We start from the raw sequence: 20,449 nt of genomic DNA, 5'->3' as shown, positions 1-20,449 counted from the left end.
CTGAGCAGATCTGCTCATATGACAAGCAGAAAAAAAGCCAGTGCTGTTATATATTATAGATTAAAACAAAACATTATTTATGTCACACTGCATAAAAAAATCTTACTAAGTGTGATCCCGAGAGTCCAGGGAAATCATGTTATATGCATTAAGGCAGAACGGAGGAATATAATAAGAATGTTGACCAGACTAGTGCATAATGGCGAGTTATGTCATCACTCTCAATGAAAGAAGCAAGATCTCAACTTCGTAACAAGTTGTATATGTGGTATCAGGTCACTGACGATCAATTTATCAGGGCTGCATAAATATGATGTCCAGCAATGTGGAAAGCTAAGAGTTGCAGGGCACCGGAAAGAATATGTACATGCCAAAGAGAAAATGATTGCAGAGGCAGAGAGAAAGGTCTTCTTCTACATCATCCGCTAATTCATTTAAAGTTAGACGCGACGAGCACTGGGGCTAAAAGTGTCAATTTCACTTTCTAGTGTCAAGGCAAAATATTTATCTTCTGAGATGGCAACTGCACTAAGATCGGACAAAAAGGACAATGTAGCCTCACGTGACATTGAAGATAATCAAAAGTGAAACCGCTATGAATTTTTCAAATGAGAGCTTAAGCACTTCACAAGCAACATTTTTTCTTAGATGTAAGGGAGTGACACAATGGATAAAATGGTTGAGCGCTTGGGTCTAGCAAGGGGACTGTGATTCTCAGTTCCAGGGATGCCTCCAATGGGGGAGTTCTCCCTCACATTATATGGAGCAGAGAAGATCCATCCTGGAAGAAGGAAAAAAACTGAGATTTTTGAGCCGACTTGGATAATATTGCCTGTTGAACAATCAGATAGTGAAACTAACGGTGGCCATGGAGATTCCATGACCTACTGTCCAGGGACAGTATTAATCGTCATTTAGAAAGGAAAGGATTAGTCAAGGACAGTCAGCATGGATTTGTTAAGGGACGGTCGTGACTGACTAATCTGATTGAATTTCTTGAGGCGGTAACAAGGAGGGTCGATGAGGGTAGCGTGTTTGATGTAGTCTACATGGATTTTAGCAAGACTTTTGGCAAGGTCCCACATGGCAAACTGGTCAGAAAAGTAAAAGTCCATGGGATCCAAGGGAATGTGGCAAGTTGGATCCAGAATTGGCTCAGTGGCAGGAAACAAAGGGTAATGGTTGACGGGTGTTTTTGTGACTGGAAGGCTGTATCCAGAGGGGTTCCGCAGGGCTCAGTACTAGGTCCCTTGCTTTTTGTAGAGAGGGCACAGAGGAGATTACGAGGGTGTTGCCAGACTGGAGAATTTTAGCTATGAGGAAAGATTGGATAGGCTGGGGTTGTTTTCTTTGGAACAGAGGAAGCTGAGGGGAGATTTAATTGAGGTCTATAAAATAATGAGGGGACTAGATAGTGTGGATAAGAAGGACCCATTTCCTTTAGTGGAGAGGTCAATAACCCACGGGCATAGATTTAAAGTAATTGGTAGAAGGATTAGAGGGGAGTTGAGGAGAAGTTTTTTCATCCAGAGGGTGGTGGGGGTCTGGAACTCACTGCGTTAAAGGGTGGGAGAGGCAGAAACCCTCATCACATTTAAAAAGTACTTGGATATGCACTTGAAGTGTTGTAACCTACAAGGCAACAGACCAAGAGTGGAAAGTGGGATTAGGCTGGATGGGTCTTTTCAGGCCGGCACGGACATGATGGATTGAATGGCCTCCTTCTGTGCCGTAAATTTCTATGATTCTATGAAATGACCTCAGCCACAATCTCTTCCAGCTTGGGAATGGAGAAAATAAAAGAAAATGAGGAGGCAAAATAAATTAACGGTAGGCGAAAAATAAGGCAGGCTTTGTTTCATACCACAATGGGAAGTACAAGATGTTTCTGGCAGTGTAACAGCACATATAATCAGAGTAATGTTCATTTTTTGATTTTTCAGTTTTTAATCAGTCATTCAGATAGAGCTTGTTCTTCATTGCTTGATTGTAGTGTCATTGTTGATCTGTGGCAATCTGTTGACACAATATATTGCCACTCAGCACAGAATGTTAATGCATTATTCAGTGGAAATTGGTTGGGTATAGGTATGTCAGCCGGGAGGACGATACAGCAAGTGGTAGTTCATCATTCTGCGGTATTGTGGATGTTGATTGGCCATTATTGCATACGCTAGGGGAAAAATAACGTAGCTGCACTGCCAAACATTCCATATGAAAATTGTTTTACAGCAACTAAAATAAATATAAACACAATATACATAATGGACATTTACACATAATGAAGAGAAATAAGTTATATAACGTAGAATTTTGTTAATACAAATCTTTCATTTGAACAAATGTTTTCCTTGATTGAAACAGAAACTCCATTATAGTGAGCAGACAAACTCTGGTCTCAATGAGATGAATCCCTGATAAGAAGGAATACTTTTCTGCTTCATATGGGTTTGTACTAATGATGCTCAACTGTACGTGAATCTTGAGACTATATAGAGCTAATATGGGAGACTCATGAAAACAATTATTGAGGATGAGATTTGCAAAGATACTGACATTCAATGGACTGTGGCTGTTATTTTGTATCTATAATCTAGATGTAATAAACAGTGAGGAGGATAGTAACCAACTTCAGGAGGATATCGACATGGGCAGAAGTAATTTAACGCAGAGAATTGTGAAGTGATGCATTTTGGTAGGAAGAACGAGGAGAGGCAATATAAACAAAATGGTACAATTTTAAAGGGGATGCAGGAACAGAGAGACCTGGGGGTGTATGTACACAAATCTATGAAGGTGGCAGGACAAGTTGAGAAGGCTGTTAAAAAACATACGGGATCCTGGGCTTTATAAACAGAGGCATAGAGTACAAAAACAAGGAAGTTATGCTAAACCTTTATAAAACATTGGTTAAGCCCCATCTGGAGTATTGTGTCCAATTCTGGGAACCACACTTTAGGAAGGATGTCAAGGCCTTAGAGAGGGTGCAGAGGAGATTTACTAGAATGATACCAGGGATGAGGAGCTTCAGTTACGTGGAGAGACTGGAGAAGCTGGGGTTGTTCTCCTTAGAGCAGAGAAGGTTAAGGGGAGATTTAATAGAGGTGTTCAAAGTCATGAAAGGTTTTGATAGAGTAAATAAGAAGAAACTGTTTCCAATGGCAGAAGGATTGGTAAACAGAGGACACAGATTTAAGCTAATTGGCAAAAGAAGCAGAGGTGAGATGAGGAGAATTTTTTTTACGCAGCGAGTTGATATGATCTGGAATGCAGTGCCTGAAAGGGTGGTGGAAGCAGATTCAATAATAACTTTCAAAAGGGAATTGGATAAATACTTGAAGGAGAAAAATGTGCAAGGCTGTGGGACTAATTGGATAGCTCTTTAAAAGAGCCGGTACAGTCACGATGGGCTGAATGGCCTCCTTCTGTGCTGTATCATTCTATCATAGAATCATAGAATCATAGAATCATAGAAGTTACAACATGGAAACAGGCCCTTCGGCCCAACATGTCCATGTCGCCCAGTTTATACCACTAAGCTAGTCCCAATTGCCTGCACTTGGCCCATATCCCTCTATACCCATCTTACCCATGTAACTGTCCAAATGCTTTTTAAAAGACAAAATTGTACCTGCCTCTACTACTGCCTCTGGCAGCTCGTTCCAGACACTCACCACCCTTTGAGTGAAAAAATTGCCCCTCTGGACCCTTTTGTATCTCTCCCCTCTCACCTTAAATCTGTGCCCCCTCGTTATAGACTCCCCTACCTTTGGGAAAAGATTTTGACTCTCTACCTTATCTATGCCCCTCATTATTTTATAGACTTCTATAAGATCAGCCCTTAACCTCCTACTCTACAGGGAAAAAAGTCCCAGTCTGTCTAACCTCTCCCTATAAGTCAAACCATCAAGTCCCGGTAGCATCCTAGTAAATCTTTTCTGCACTCTTTCTAGTTTAATAATATCCTTTCTATAATAGGGTGACCAGAACTGTACACAGTATTCCAAGTGTGGCCTCACCAATGCCCTGTACAACTTCAACAAGACATCCCAACTCCTGGATTCAATGTTCTGACCAATGAAACCAAGCATGCCGAATGCCTTCTTCACCACCCTATCCACCTGTGACTCCACTTTCAAGGAGCTCTGAACCTGTACTCCTAGATCTCTTTGTTCTATAACTCTCCCCAACGCCCTACCATTAACGGAGTAGGTCTATGATTCTATTATATACAAATATATATCTATATTCTATATTAATTAGAAATGATCATCTGACATTCTTTTAATGTAAGTCAGAAAATTTATAAATACTAAGATAGAAAGATAACATAAAATATATATTTTCTGTACAGATTGTTTGCTATTCATCTCTATAGCACTTAAATACTACTTGGATAGCTCTTTCAAAGAGCCAGCACAGACACGATTGGCCGAATGGCCTGCTCCTATGCTGTACCATCTATGATACTATGAAATAAGGAATAGAAATAATAGAGCGAGAAATGTAATCACGCCCGAAAATGGGCACACAGGGTGCTTGCTCTACCTGTCTGTTCACGTGGTCGCAGGCACCGTGTGAAATTGGTGCTGTCAGCTCATAGGAATATAAGAGGTAGGAGCAGGAGTAGGCCATCCGGCCCCTTGACCCTGCTCCGACATTCAATAAGATCATGGCTGATTTTCAACCTCAACTCCACTTTCCCGCCCAATCCCCATATCCCTTGATTCCCTTAGAGTCCAAACATCTATCGATCTCAGCCTTGAATATACTCGATGACAATATACTCAACGGCTGAGCGTCCACCGCCTTCTGGGGTAAAGAATTCCAAATATTCATGACCCTCTGAGTGAAGAAATTCCTCCTCGTCTCAGTCATAAACGTCCGACCCCTTATCCTGAGACCATGATCTCTCGTTCTAGGGCGCTAAATTGAGCCGTGTAGCACCCGTTTTTTCTGCGCTACACGGCCTCCCGGATATCCAAGATGTCGTCTTGGATGCGAACGCACGCTTCTAGCGTGACGTGCACTGGACGCCATCTTGGTAAAGGGTTTAGCGCATGCGCAAATACTGAACACCAGCATCATGTAAAGTAGGGAGAATATGCGTTCGATCAGTGTGCAACGCTGCTTTTGGCACTTAATGCTTCACTCAATGCATTGTTTTAACCACAAGCATCTAAACATATCTTAGAGTGCCTGGAGGACCCCCCACCAGCGCTATTTAAAGGGACCATGCAGGATTTACAGATTAGTTGCTAGGTTATTGCTTTTGGCTGGTGATACAATTGTAACTGTTTTTGGAGGTCTCCTACACTTGAATACTAGGACGCGGGGACATAGCCTAACATTTAGAGCCAGGACGTGCAGGAGTGAAGTTAGAAAATGCTTCTACACGGAAAGGGTGGGAAAAGTTTGGAACGCTCTTCTGCAAATGGAAGTTGAAGCTAGCTCACTTGTGAATATTAAATCCGAGATTGATAGATTTCTGTGAAGGGTATTAAGGGATATGGGGCTAAGGCGGGTATATGGAGTTAGGTCACAGGTCCACCATGATCTCACTGAATGGCGGAACAGGCTCGAGGGGCTAAACACCACTGCCACTTGCTGCCTCCTGTTATGCGCCACCTTCTCCTGCAAGAAAGTGGGATGTCTGTCTGGGTGATGTGCCTGTCATGGTTGAATAGCTGCCAGTGTGTGTGGCCTGTGAGTTGTGGGTTTGCAGCTTGCAACAGTGGTAATGTGTAAGGGTTAGAGGAAGCATCTGATTGGAAGAGTTGCGTATTGATGGAAAGAGTTTGTTGGTATGTGGGTGATGGGGGGGTGTAGTGTGTGGACCAGTGGATGTGGCTAGTGGTGCGGTTGGTAGGAGACGCCACTTGACCTCACTCAACTTGACCACTCATGTCAATGCATTGAACGTCTTCCTGCACTGCATCCATGTTCATGATGCTATGCGCCTGGCATTGACTGTGTCCCATGCTGCCTCCCACTGCCTTTTGAGTAAATGTCTGGAGGGCCTTGCAGATATAGGATCTCCCTCCTTCTGTCAACCTCTTGCACCAAGGCCTCTAGTGCATCAGCAGAGAACCTCGGTGCACGCACTCTCGCAGGCCTGGTACCAACTCAGATCGGCAGATTGGTGAGGTCTGGCGTGCAGATTGGAGGATGTGGGATTTAGTAGTGCACAACCTTTATTCAATGTTTTAACATAAGTCAACAGTTTGTAATGTAGGGGGTGGTGGTGTGTGTCAGCTTCGTCTCTGACTTCTGAGCGGTTCAAATCGCTCCCACTCCCTGGGTTCTAGACCTTGGACTTATTTGGGGGTTGTGACAAAGTGCAGCAGACAACCGGTTTTGGTGCAAGAAACTTTGACCTTTATTCAAGAGAGAAAATACAACACAACAATCTTAACACTCTAATAAAATGGGGAACACTTCGGTATACACGAGGGAAATTACAGTAGAAAGATACCTCACCCCTCCCAATCCCACTGTACTAGCTAAGTTGGACTCTAAAGGACCAGAGATAATGCTCACCAAATGAATCCTTGACAGTAATTCACCCAGGGGTAAGTCAGGAATAGATTGTAGAGTGGAAACTTTGCGGATCTTCGGTATTCTCCCGAGTTGGTTCTCTTTGGTCGCGGTGGCCCAATATTACCCGGTTGGTTGGTGGTAATATTCGGTTGGTTGTTTCGTAAGGCCCTTGTTGCCGCGAGGTGTCTGATGGTCACTGGGGCTGTTGCTCTGGTTTCTTCTTGTGTGTCGGCCTGCTTCTAGAGCTGCTGACCTTCCCTGTCGAACTGCTTTCCTGTTGCCCCCTTGCCTTGTTGTTCGCTGGAAGCTGCTCTTCCTTCCGGAGACAGGCAGAACAAGACAAGCAGCCAGCAAGAGCCAGAGAGAGAGAGAGAGAGAGAGAGGTTTCAAGTTTCCACTTCTATATCCCTCTCTTACAATGGTCTTCGTCACTTTAAAAAAACACTTCATGTTTGTTTAAACAGTTCTTACAAAGTCCTTAAGAATCTTTGATGGTTTTTTGATGGTCTCTCATCATGTTGCAATTGCTTCTCCTGATAGGTCATTGTTAATTCTGATTTTTAGAGCTTGTCACACAAGGCTTCCTTTTGTATCCAACGTCCTAGGTGTTGATCGGTTTTGCTTTAAAACAAAGACATGGCCCCACCATGTCTGGAGCAGTTGCCTCTTTCAATGGCAGTGAGTGTTGGCCACCTGCTGTAGGTTTTGCATTAAAACAGAGACATGTCTGAAGCAGTAATTCTCCCACATTCCACTGTGTGTGTTGTTGATTCGTCTGGTGGCCTCTCACCTATCCTTCCATCTTAGGATTTTGGTCAATGGCCAAAGTTTTACATATTCAGGGAAAAGGTGGAATTCCCAGAATTCTTACAGTCGCCCCTACGAGGAAGCGAGTCCCTTAAAGGACATGGATTCCTCGAAAAGTACTTTTCCCTGGTTGATGCTTCCTGGTGCGGCGTGTGTGAGTCACCCTGAAATGGTTAGAAAAGAGTCCAAAGTCCTTTTCTTTAGGGTTTTTCTCCGAGTTTTGGGGGATCTGTGAATTTTGAGAATCTTACAGTAAACATAGGGATGGGAGCTGCATCTGTGTTTTACGTGTGCAATATCTGATCTTCGTTCAGACTCTGTGCGGACCCATATCTTATTTTTCGCAAGTAACAGGTACGCGCTACCATTAAGAGATAGAGCCTGCCTGTAAAGAGATTCGAGGTCCCCCTGCTGGTGGAAAGTGCACGTGTCATTGAATCCTCGTGTCAATGCTGGTTTGGAACACTTGGTTTATGTAAGTGTTCAGGACACTGGAAGTGTGTGAAGGAAGCACCTGGAACGGGTTAATCGCGGATTGTGATACTCACGCCCCATTTCGGGGGTTAAACAATTTAACCCCTAGACTCTCCAGCCAGGGGAAACATCCTCTCAGCATCTACCTTTTGAGAGTCTTATATGTTTCAATGAGATCACCTCTCATTCTTCTAAACTCCAGAGATTATAGACCCAACGTACTCAATCATCCATCCTAGGACAACCCTCTCTCCCAGGAATCAATCTAGTGAACCTACATTTTACTGCCTCTAAGGAAACCAAACTGTACACAGTGCTCCAGGTGAGGCCTCACCAAATCCCTGTACAATTGCAGCAAGACTTCCTTACTCTTGTACTCCAATCCCCTTGCAATAAAGGCCAACATTCCATTTGCCTTCCTAATTGCTTGCTGTACCTGCATGTTAACTTTCTGTGTTTTGTGTACAAGGACACCCAAATCCCTCTGAATATCAACATTTAATAGTTTGTCACCATTTTAAAAAATATTCCAATTTTCTATTTTTTCCTACCAAAATGAATAACCTCACATTTCCCCACATTATACTCCATCTGCACCTTTTTGCCCACTCACTTAACCTGTCAATATCCCTTTGCAGCCTCTTGCGTCCTTCTCATAGCTTACTTCCCACCTAGCTTTATATCGTCAGCAAACTTGGATACATTATCCCTTCATCTAGGTCATTAATATAAATTGTAAATAGCTGAAGCCCAAACACCGATCCCTGCAGCACCCCACTAGTTACAGTCTGCCAACCTGAGACTGACCCATTTATTCCTGCCCTCTGTTTTCTGTCCATTAACCAATTCTCAATCCATGCTAATATATTACCCCAATCCCATGAGCCCCAATCTTGTGTAACAACTTTTTATGTGGCGCTTTGCCACATGCCTTTTGAAAATCAAACCATACTACATCCACTGGTTCCCGCTTATCTACCCTGCTAGTTACACTCTCAAAAAATCTAATAGATTTGTTGAACATGATAACCTTTCATAAAACAATGTTGACTCTGCCTAATCATATTATGATTTTCTGAGTGCCCTTCGACTACATCCTTAATGATTAGATTCTAGCATTTTCCTTACTGCTAATGTCAGACTAACTGGTTTGTAGGTCACTGTTTTCTATCTCCCTCCTTTCTTGAATAGCGGGGTTATATTTGCTACCTCCAATCCACGGGAACTGTTCTAGAATCTAGGGAATTCTGGAAGATCAAAACCAATGCGTCCACTATCTCTGCAGCCACCTCTTTTAAAACCCTAGGATGTAGGCCATCAGGTCCAGGGGATTTGTCGGCTTTTAGTCCCATTAATTTTTCTAAAACTTTTTCTTTACTAATCTTAATTACTTTAAGCTCCTCCCTCTCATTAGACCCTTGGTTCCCCATTTTTCTGGTATATTTTTTGCGTCTTCTACTGTGAAGACAGATATTAAATATTTGCTTAATGTCTCTGCCATTTCCTTATTCCCCATTATAATTTCTCCTGTCTCTACCTCTAAGGGACCAACATTTACTTTCACTAATCTCTTCCTTTTTACATACTTGTTAGAAGCTCTTACTATCTGTTTTTATGTTTCTTGCTAGTTTACTTTCATATTCAATTTTCTCGCTCTTTATCAATTTCTTGATTATCCTTTGCTGATTTCTAAAACTCTCCCAGTCCTCAGGCTTACTACTCTTTTTGGCATCATTGTAAGCCTCTTCTTTTAATCTAATACTATCCTTAATTTCTCTAGTTAGTCACAGTTGGATCACTTTTCCAGTGGAGTTTTTATTCCTCAGGGGAATGTACATTTGTTGAGAATTATGAATTATTTCTTTAAATGTTCACCATTGCTTTTCTACCGTCATATCTTTTAATCTAATTTCCCAATCTAGTCAACTCACTCCTCATACCTATGTAATTGGCTTTGTTTAAATTTAAGACCCTAGTTTCAGACTTAACTACATCACTCTCAAACTCGAGATGAAATTCTATCATATTATGATCACTCTTCCTCAGAGGATCCTTTATTATAAAATTACTAATTAATCCTGTCTCATTACACAATACTAGATATAAAATAGTCTGTTCCCTTATTGGTTCCTCGCCATGTTGTTCTAGAAAACTGTCTCGGATACAATTCAGGAACTCTTACTTCAAACTACTTTTGCCAATTTGGTTTGCCCAGTCTCAATGACGACTGAAATCCCCCACGATTATTGCATTACCCTTGTTACATTCTCCTCTAATTTCCTGATTTATACCCTGTCCAACACAATAATTACTGTTAGGGGACCTATAAGCTACTCCAACTAATGTTTTCTGCCCCTTGTTATTTCTTAGGTCCACCCATGCTGATTCTACATCCTGATTTTCTGAGCTAAAATCCTTTCTCACTACTGTCCTTATGTCATCCTTTATTATCAGGACTAGCTCCCCCTCCTATTCATTATCATGACTCTGGTGTGAAGCCTGCACTACCTTCACTATTCATTGGGTGCTTGTCAGTTTGGGGGGAGCAATCTGGCGTCTCTGATGCCACTTGAAGGTAGCCATCACCTCTTAAAGGGGAGATGCATTCTGGCTGCAGAAAGCAAAGAATGCCTGTAGGGAGAGAAATGGCTGCAAGACCTGCAGCTTGGGCCCTCAGGGGCTCCGCTGCTGCTTTGCTGGCCCTGATTCAGGCGGTGGACAGGCACATTCCCCGAACACCTCACAAGACTGTCACTAACACACTCCCTTCTCTCTTGCAGCAGAAGGTTGCGCACAAACTGCACCAGGAGGCTGCCAGCGGAGGAGGCCGAGCCCCGCCGGCACACCCTCTCCCCCGTGGATGAAAACGTGCTGGGAAGAATTCATGGCCATAGTGAGTGGTAACGCCGGAGGAGACATCACGCAGGGCTTCTTCGTACATCCTCTTTTTTTCCCTTCTTGCTTCTATCTCTCCCTATACACTCGACATGTCAAACTGCAGATGCTTTCACCAGCCACTTCTATCTCTGCTCTCCCATCGCACTAAAAGCTAACCCTTGTCCCTCTCTTTCATTTCAGGTACAGATAATGGGGAGGTACCTCTGCCGTTTCAGGAAGAGGAGGCCAGCCTTCCTGCAGATGCAGCGTAACTCGATCTGACTCTAGCAAGCACCAGTTCAGATATTCGCACCACATGTACTTTCGGAACTAGGCTAGAGGAGGGGTCTTCACATGGTGAATCTCTGGCCACAAGTGTGCAGGAGCTAGGGCAGGGGGATAGGACGCCACAAGTGCCAGCTCGCTGGAGGGCAAGATCACAAAATAGCTCTGCCACAGAGGGCTCAGATCCTCACTTCAAGGGACCAGGCTACCGAAGAAGGCTGATGGGCATCTGCTAGAAAATATTCGGTGCACTTGGCAGCCAGCCAGTGAGATTCTGCACAATGGCTCAGAGCATGGCGGAGTCTAGCTCCAACTTGTGTCAAGGCTTCGCGCAGAGCATGTAGACCATTCTGTGCAACTTGAACCAGGCAGTCAGCTCCATGAACACCGCAGTGGCGCCCACCATTATGGAGCCTTTGCTGACAGCTCTGACAACTTCCATGGCAGTTAACACATGGAAGCTCAGAAGGCTGCCATCATGGCTTTGGGATCTAGTGTTGACAGGATATCCAAGAGCATCACATCACTCCTGCACTCTGTTCTTGCACAGAGCAGTAGGGGTGTTGGAGTGCAGTCCCAGGGGAGTAGCCTTAGCTCCATGGGCGAGGCAACTGCTGCCCACTTTCAGGACAACAGCGTGTCTGCTCCCTCACCACCCATTCCGCCAGTGCCCTGTCACCACAGCCAGCTGAGCCAGACTGCAGCCATGCCTTCAAAGCCCAGAGCTGTCCTCTAAGGAGGCTCACAGCCTTCCACCTCCCAAACTATAGCCACTGGGGAAATACTTCATAGGGGCACTAGGATAGGTAAATCAGCACACTAGACAGGCACCAAGGGCATGCACTAGGGCAATTCATTAACTATTAGACACAGATGGAATTGAGTTGTTTGAAAACTTTGTTCTGGATCTGGTGTTGGTTTATATTTGTAGTGGTGAGGGCAAGACCCATGAGGCTGGACTGAAGGAAGGCAATCAGATGGTGGCAGTGAGGATGATGGTGATAATGATTGCAGGATTGTTGGTGTATTAGGGATGGGATGAGCTACTCTGAGATCTCTGGCAGCTTGGAGCACTGGTGATCAATGCCGTTCCTGCTCTTCCTCCTCCTCCTGCACTTCTTGCTGCCCAGGTGGTGGTAAGGGCTGGTCCCTCAGCGAAGTTATGCAGCGTGCAGCAGACGACCACAAATCTGGATACCTGCTCAGGACTATAGTGCAAAGCTCCTCCCGAACGGTCCAGGCAGCGGAAGCCAACTGCTTGGTGTGGTTGTGACATGGCTCTCGATGTAGGCCAGCTCTGCAGCTGTGCGCGGGTTCCTGATACGAGTCAAGAGCCATGTCTGGAGAAATTAGCCCTTGTCACTTAGTACCCAGCCTGTAACCTTACGGCCTGGTTGGAACAAAGACAGCACAGAGGCCTTCAGCAGGATGAATGCATCATGACTGCTGCTAGGAAACTGGGCACAAACCATCATGATGCACTGCTTGTGGTCGCAAACAAGCTGAATGTTGAGGGAGTAGAATCCCTTTTGATTCAGAAAGATGCCATGGTGGTGATTGGAAGAACGGAAGGCAATGTGAATGTAGTCTTTTCAATCTTGCACCCGAGTGAAACTTGCAATCCATGTGAAGCCTAGTGCTTTCTCATCCTGCTTTGCTCTGTCCATGGGGAAAGATATGTTGCAGCTCCTGGTGTAGGGAGCCTCGGTGACCTCCCTGATACAGCACTGGACTGCAAACTGAGATGCCGCTGATGTCACCTGCTGCAGCCTGGAAGGAGCCTGTTACATAAAAGTTTAGGGCCACAGTGTCCTTGACAGTCACATGCAGTGCTGATCATTGCCTGGTCAAGTTGTGGCTGCAGTCGGTGACATAGCTCAGTGATAAACTCCTTTGTGAAGCAAAGGCTCCTGAGACATTGCTCCTTAGAAAAGTTCAGGTAGGAGAAGTGTTCCCTGAATACCTGCTATGGATATGGCCGAGTGCACAATCCCTTCCTCCTCCTCCCTCTTCTCCCAGCTGCTCCTGCTCGCTCCTGTCTTCTTTACTGCTCCCTCTTGTCCTCAAGCCCCAAAGGTAGCTTTACCAGACCACCTATGATTACAATCAAACTGTTTTGAAGGCAGACAATAACAGTCCAACACCAGCAAAGACTTCTTAGTCAGAATTCGGTTATAAAAGTCAGAAAACAGGCCAAGAAGTTAACCAGCATCCTAAAAGGACAAACCAGCAACTTGCCTGTATGTAGTGGATATAAGTTCTTTAAATAGGGGTGAGGAGCAGTGGGATTAAAACCCAAGGGCCAAAAGCAGTAAAGCCCAGGAAGCCAGGGCATGGTCAAGCTAAATCCACAGGACCAATCAAATAAACGGATAAACACCTCAACTAAAATAATGGAGAGAGGAATGTCACAGGAATGGATGAAATGTTCACATGTAGTAAGCCACAGCATAATTTCAGAGCCTCTGTTGTGATTATAAGATACTTGTCCCCTACTTTGTATTATGCAATAGGCATGAGGTGTAACAGTTGGACAGGAGATGGAATATGTTTAAATATATGTTAGGAAGCTGTGTGTATGTTTTTTTTAAAATATAATCTTTCACTAAGCCCAGGAACAGCCAAAGATTGTGGCATTTTGTATTTTTTTTTGTTTCTCCAACAAAACCAAGGGAAGAGTTTGAAAAATATTCCTCAGTAGAATACTGTCATTATTTGAAAATTATTATTCAAGATATTTTAACAAACTAAATCTAATTTCATTTTCCAATATTCATTAAAAAAAGCGAAAGCCTCATTGTTAATCATTACCTGCATTCAATCCATGGAATAAAGAGAAGGGTTTCTCACACTGGGACCAAAAAGGTCAAAGAACTGTTTCAGAATGTCACCGTCAAAATAATCATTGGTAATGACTGGAATCTGTAATGGTGGTGAAGGAACAAAATGTAAACGTAGAGTTTCTTGGTTGTTTGTGTGACAGGCCAACTAGGATATAGGAGGACAGATTTTCCTCTTGTTACACTTGGGTATAAAGGATCATCCAAGTGTAGCACATAGAAGGAAATCAAACAGGGAGAATTGCAACTTTATAATGGAGCTCGCACAATCCCCCGTTCATTAAATTAAATGGGCAGAAAATCAGGTGGATTCCATTGGACGTGTACGATTCTCCCAGCCTGATTTTCCACTATCCACTGTGCCCAGGTGATCCTTTATACCCAAGTGCGTTCCCTACAATGTTCAACAGATATTATTCCAAACACAAATTGGGGGAAAAAAAAGATTTTGGGGGGGGGGTAGAGATCCGCCTTTGGGCGGTAACGCTAAACGGGTGGTATCACATCGACGGCCTGTTGCAGACCCCATCCAATATTCGTTTGTGTTGGAAGTTAATAGAAGTGAATATCAAGTGGGGCGTATAACAGGTGGCCGATTCGATACCGCACGTTTTGCGTTCCCGCCCAAAGGCGAATTTCGACCCCATGGAGTCATATTCTCCTGTTTGAGAAAATGGGCAAAAATGCAAATCTGCACACCACTGTTATGTTAGAAGATAAAACTGGCGTACACCTGAAGTTCGCAAAGTGTTGGAGCCTCAGACATGAAGTTGCAAACTCCTTATGGGGAAACAATTGTCAGTTGCTCAAGAGGGAGAACTTGGAAGGCCTGAGGCCTTTATCTGGACCTCCCACCAGTCACTGACACTGTGTTTACTCTTTCTGTGACACACTGCCATACGATCATAAGAGATAGGAGCAGGAGTAGGCCAATCGGCCCCTCGAGCCTGCTCCGCCATTCAATGAGATCATGGCTGATCTGATTTTTATCTCAACTCCACTTTCTCGCCTTTTCCCCATATCCTTTGACTCCCTTGCTGATCAAAAATTTGTCTAATTCAGCCTTGAATGTATTCAGTGACTCAGCCTCCTCAGCTTTTTGGGGTAAAGAATTCCAAAGAATCACGACCCTCTGGGAGAATAAATTCCTCCTCATTTCTGTCTTAAACGGGCGACCCCTTATTCTGAGACTATGCCCCCTAGTTTTAGATTCCCCCATGAGGGATAACATCCTCTCAGTATCTACCCTATTGAGTCCCCTCAGAATCTTGTATGTTTCAATAAGATCCCCTCTCGTTCTTCTAAACTCCAATGAGTATGGACCCAACCTGTTCAATCTTTCCTTATAAGACAACCCTTCCATACCCGGAATCAACCTAGTCTACCTTCTCTGAACTGCCTCCAATACAAGTATGTCCTTCCTTAAATAAGGGCACCAGAACTGTACGCAGTACTCCAGGTGTGGTCTCACCAGCACCCTGTACAGTTGTAGCATGACTTCCCTGCTTTTATACTCCATCCCCATTGAAATAAAGGCCAATATTCCGTTTGCCTTTTGGATTACCTGCTGCACCTGTATGTTGACTTTTTGTGTTTCATGTACGAGGACACCCAGATAACCTCTGTACCGCAGCATTTTGTAGTATTTCTCCATTCAAATAATATTTTGCTTTTTTATTTTTCCTCCCAAAGAGGATGACTTCACATTTTCCGACATTATATTCCATCTGCCAAATTTTTGCCCATTCACTTAACCCGTCAATATCCCTTTGCAGACACTTTGTGTCCTCATCGCAACTTGCTTTTCCACCTATCTTTGTATCATCAGCAAATTTGGCCACAAGACACTCTGTACCTTCATCCAAGTCATTGATATATATTGTAAATAGTTGAGGCCCCAGCACTGAGCCCTGCAGCACCCCACTAGTTACAGATTGCCATTTTGAAAATGACCCTTTTATCCCGACTCTTTGTTTTCTGTTAGTTAGCCAATCCTCTATCCATGCTAATATATTACCCCCAACACCATGAGCTCTTATCTTGTGCAGTAATCTTTTATGTGACACCTTATCGAATGCCTTTTGGAAATCCAAATATACTGCATCCATTGGTTCCCCTTTATCCACCCTGCCCGTTACTTCCTCAAAGAACTCTAATAAATTTGTCAGACACGATTTCCCCTTCATAAAATCATGTTGACTCTCCTTGATTGTATTATGAGTCTCCAAATGTCCTGCTACTACTTCATTAATAATGGATTCTAATATTTTCCCAATGACAGATGTTAGGCTAACTGGTCTACAGTTACCTGCTTTCTGTCTCACTCCCTTCTTGAATAGGGGTATTACATTTGCGGTTTTCCAATCCGCTGGGACCTTTCCAGAATCTAGTGAATTCTGGAAGATTGCAACCAATGGATCCACTATCTCTGTAGCCACTTCCTTTAAGACCCTCGGATGCAAGCCATCAGGTCCAGGAGACTTGTCAGCCTTTAGACCCATTAGTTTACCTAGTACTTTTTCTCTAGTGATAGTGATTGTTTTAGTTCCTCCCTCCCTTTTGCCTCTTGATTTTCTACTATTATTGGTATATTATTAGTGTCTTCTACTGTGAAGACAGATACAAAATATCTGTTCAATTCCTCTGCCATTTCTTGTTTTCCATTATTATTTCCCCAGTCTCATCCTCTAAGGGACCAATGTTTACTTTAGCTACCCTCTTCCTTTTTATATACTTGTAGAAGCTATTACTGTCAGTTTTTATATTTCTTGCTAGTTTACTCTCATAATTTATTTTCTCCCTCTTTATTATTCTTTTAGTCATCCTTTGCTGGTTTTAAAGTTTTCCCAATCTTCGGGCTTACCAGTAATCTTTACCATGTTGTATGCTTTATCTTTTAACCTGATACCATCCTTGACTTCCTTAGTTAGCCATGGTTGGTTCACCCTTTTTGTGGAGTCTTTCCTCCTCACAGGGATATATTTTTGTTGCGAGTCATAAAATATCTTTTTAAATGTTTGCCACTGCTTATCCACCATCACACCATCTAATCTGTTTACCCAGTCCACTTTAGCCAATTTCACCCTCATTCCTTTATAATTGCCCTTATTTAAGTTTAATACAGTAGTTTCAGACCCAAGATCCTCGCTCTCAAACTAGATGTGAAATTTTATCATGTTATGATCAATGCTTCCCAAGGGATCCTTTACTTTGAGATCATTAATTAATCCTGTTTCGATACCCATTACCAGATCCAAAATGGCCTGTTCCCTGGTTGGTTCCCCGACGTATTAGTCTAAGAGACAGTCCCTAATACACTCTATGAACTCCTCCTCAGGGCTATTTTTGCCAATTTGATTTGTCCAATCTATGTGAAAGTTAAAATCGCCCCATGATTATTGCATTACCTTTTTTACAAGCCCCCCTTATTTCCTGATTAATATTTTGCCCTACATTGTAGCTACTGTTAGGGGGCCTATATACTACTCCCACCAGTGATTTCTTTCCCTTGCTATTTCTTACCTCCACCCAAATTGATTTGACATCTTGATCTTCTGAGCCAAGATCGTTTCTCACTATTAGGACTGTGTGCTAAGAAACTTATAGCATAAAACTAATTTTTTTAGAGTCATAGAGAGAGTCATAGAGTTATACAGCACGGATAGAGGCCCTTCGGCCCATCGTGTCCGCGCCGGCCATCAAGCATTTGTTAATAAAACAAACATTAATAATATTTTTTTAAAAATATTTGTGGTTGGTAGGTCTTTGACAGTAGCCTCTTTATCATCGTCTTCTTCAGTGCAGTTGGGAGCAAATGATTTTCAGGGCCGTGTAGCCCAATGCAAGGTCATAGAGTCATAGAGTTATACAGCACGGAGAGAGGCCCTTCGGCCCATCGTGTCCGCGCTGGCCATCAAGCCCTGTCTACTCTAATCCCATATTCCAGCATTTGGTCCGTAGCCTTGTATGCTATGGCATTTCAAGTGCTCATCCAAATGCTTCTTGAATGTTGTGAGGGTTCCTGCCTTCACAACCCTTTCAGGCAGTGAGTTCCAGACTCCAACCACCCTCTGGGTGAAAAAGTTCTTTCTCAAATCCCCTCTAAACCTCCCGCCTCTTACCCTGAATCTATGTCCCCTTGTTATAGAACCCTCAACGAAGGGAAAAAGCTCCTTAGTATCCATCCTAAGCCAGTTTTGTATCCAAAGTGCCAAGGCACCCTGGATTCCATGGGCTCGTACCTTCTTGACCAGTCTCCTGTGGGGGACTTTATCGAAGGCCTTACTGAAATCCATGTATACCACATCCACTGCGTTACCCTCATCCACACGCCTAGTCACCCCCTCAAAAAATTCAATCAAATTAGTCAGACATGATCTTCCCTTGACAAAGCCATGTTGACTATCCCTGATTAATCCTTGCTTCTCCAAGTGGAGACTAATTTTGTCCTTCAGAATTTTTTCCAATAATTTTCCTACCACTGATGTTAGGCTCACTGGCCTGTAGTTCCCCGGTTTTTCCCTACTCCCCTTCTTGAATAATGGTACTACATTAGCGGTTCTCCAGTCCTCTGGCACATCCCCTGTGGCCAGAGAGGTTCTGAATATATGTGTTAGAGCCCCCGCAATCTCCTCCTTTGCCTCACACAGTAGCCTGGGATACATTTCGTCCGGGCCTGGGGATTTATCCATTTTTAGGCCTGCTAAAACTGCCAATACCTCCTCCCGCTCGATGTTAATATGTTCGAGTATATCACAGTCCCCCTGCCGTATTTCTATGTCTACATCGTCCTTCTCCATAGTGAAAACAGATGCAAAAAATTCATTTAGAACCCCTCCTACATCTGCCGGCTCCCCACACAGATTGCCATTTTTGTCCCTAATGGGCTCTATTTTTTCCCTAGTCATCCTCTTACCCTTAATATACTTATTAAACATCTTAGGATTTTCCTTTATTTTGCTCGCCAGTGTTATTTCATGGCCCCTCCTTGATCTCCTAATTTCTTTTTTAAGTATCCCCCTGCACTTTTTGTACTCCTCTAGGGCTTCCTCCGTCTTTAGCCTTTTGTATCTGCCAAAAGCCCTCCTTTTTTTCCTAATCCATTCTCGTATATCCCCTGACATCCAAGGTTCCCTGGAGTTCTTGGAACCACCCTTGACCTTTACGGGAACATGTTGCCATTGTATGGTCTCAATCTCCCTTCTGAAAGACTCCCATTGCTCCGATGCGGATTTTCCTACAAGCAGCTGATCCCAGTCCATTTTGGCCAGATCCTGCCTTATCCTATTAAAATCGGCCTTCCCCCAATTTAGAACCTTTATTTCCGGCCCCTCCCTGTCCTTTTCCATGACCACCTTAAATCTCACCGAATTATGGTCACTGTCACCAAAGTGCTCACCTACTAGCACTTCTTCCACTTGGCCGGCCACATTCCCTAGAATTAGGTCCAGTACCGCCCCCTCTCTTATAGGACTTTCTACATGCCGGCTCAAAAAGCTCTCCTGGATGCATGTTAAGAATTTTGTACCCTCTAAGCCTTTTACACTCTGAGTATCCCAGTTAATATTGGGGAAGTTGAAATCCCCCACTATTATTACCCTATTATTTGCACAATTTTCTGAGATTTGCCTACATATCTGTTCCTCTATCTCCCCCTGACTGTTTGGGGGCCTATAGTACACTCCCATCAAAGTGCTTGCCCCCTTTTTGTTTTTAAGCTCCACCCATATGGCCTCAGTAGAGGAACCTGCTCATATATCATCCCTCCTTATGGCAGTAATTGATTCTTTAATTAATATTGCGACCCCCCCTCCTCTTATACCTCCCCCTCTGTCTCTCCTGAAGATTCTGTACCCCGGAATATTGAGCTGCCAGTCTTGCCCCTCCCTCAACCATGTCTCTGTGACAGCAACAATATCATACTCCCATGTGTTTATCAACACCTTCAGTTCATCCACCTTATTCGCAAGACTCCTTGCATTAAAATAGATGCCATCCAGCCTTGCCCTCACATATTTGCCCTGTCTTCCAAGCTGACTTGTTTGTTTCTCTATATTTGGCTGCACATCACCCCCTATTGTAGCTCCACTCTGTATCCCATCCCCCTGCCAAGTTAGTTTAAACCCCCCCCAACAGTGCTAGCAAACCTCCCCGCAAGGATATTTGTCCCGCTCTGGTTCAGGTGCAACCCGTCCGACTTGTACAAGTTCCACCTTCCCCAGAAGCAGGCCCAGTGATCCAGGAAACTGAAACCCTCCCTCCTGCACCAACTCTTTAGCCACGCATTCATCTGTTCTATCCTCCTATTTCTATACTCACTAGCCCGTGGCACTGGGAGTAATCCAGAGATTACAACCTTTGAGGTCCTGCTCTTTAATCTGCTACCTAGCTCCCTAAATTCTTGATGCAGGACCTCATCTCCCTTCCTACCTATGTCGTTGGTCCCAATGTGGACCACGACCTCTGCCTGCTCACCCTCCCCCTTGAGAACTAAACTTAATTTAATAAATTAAACGAGGCCAGTACTTGGTTCAACCTAAAAATAATTTGATTGGCATTGCAGTAATCAATTAAATAAATAAAATAGTTATGACAGGGCAGAAGATGTGTTGCTGCTGCAATATGTG

This window comes from Heptranchias perlo, chromosome 5, assembly GCF_035084215.1.
Source record: "Heptranchias perlo isolate sHepPer1 chromosome 5, sHepPer1.hap1, whole genome shotgun sequence".
Taxonomy (NCBI): domain Eukaryota; kingdom Metazoa; phylum Chordata; class Chondrichthyes; order Hexanchiformes; family Hexanchidae; genus Heptranchias; species Heptranchias perlo.
Note: the sequence above shows the minus strand (reverse complement) of the source record.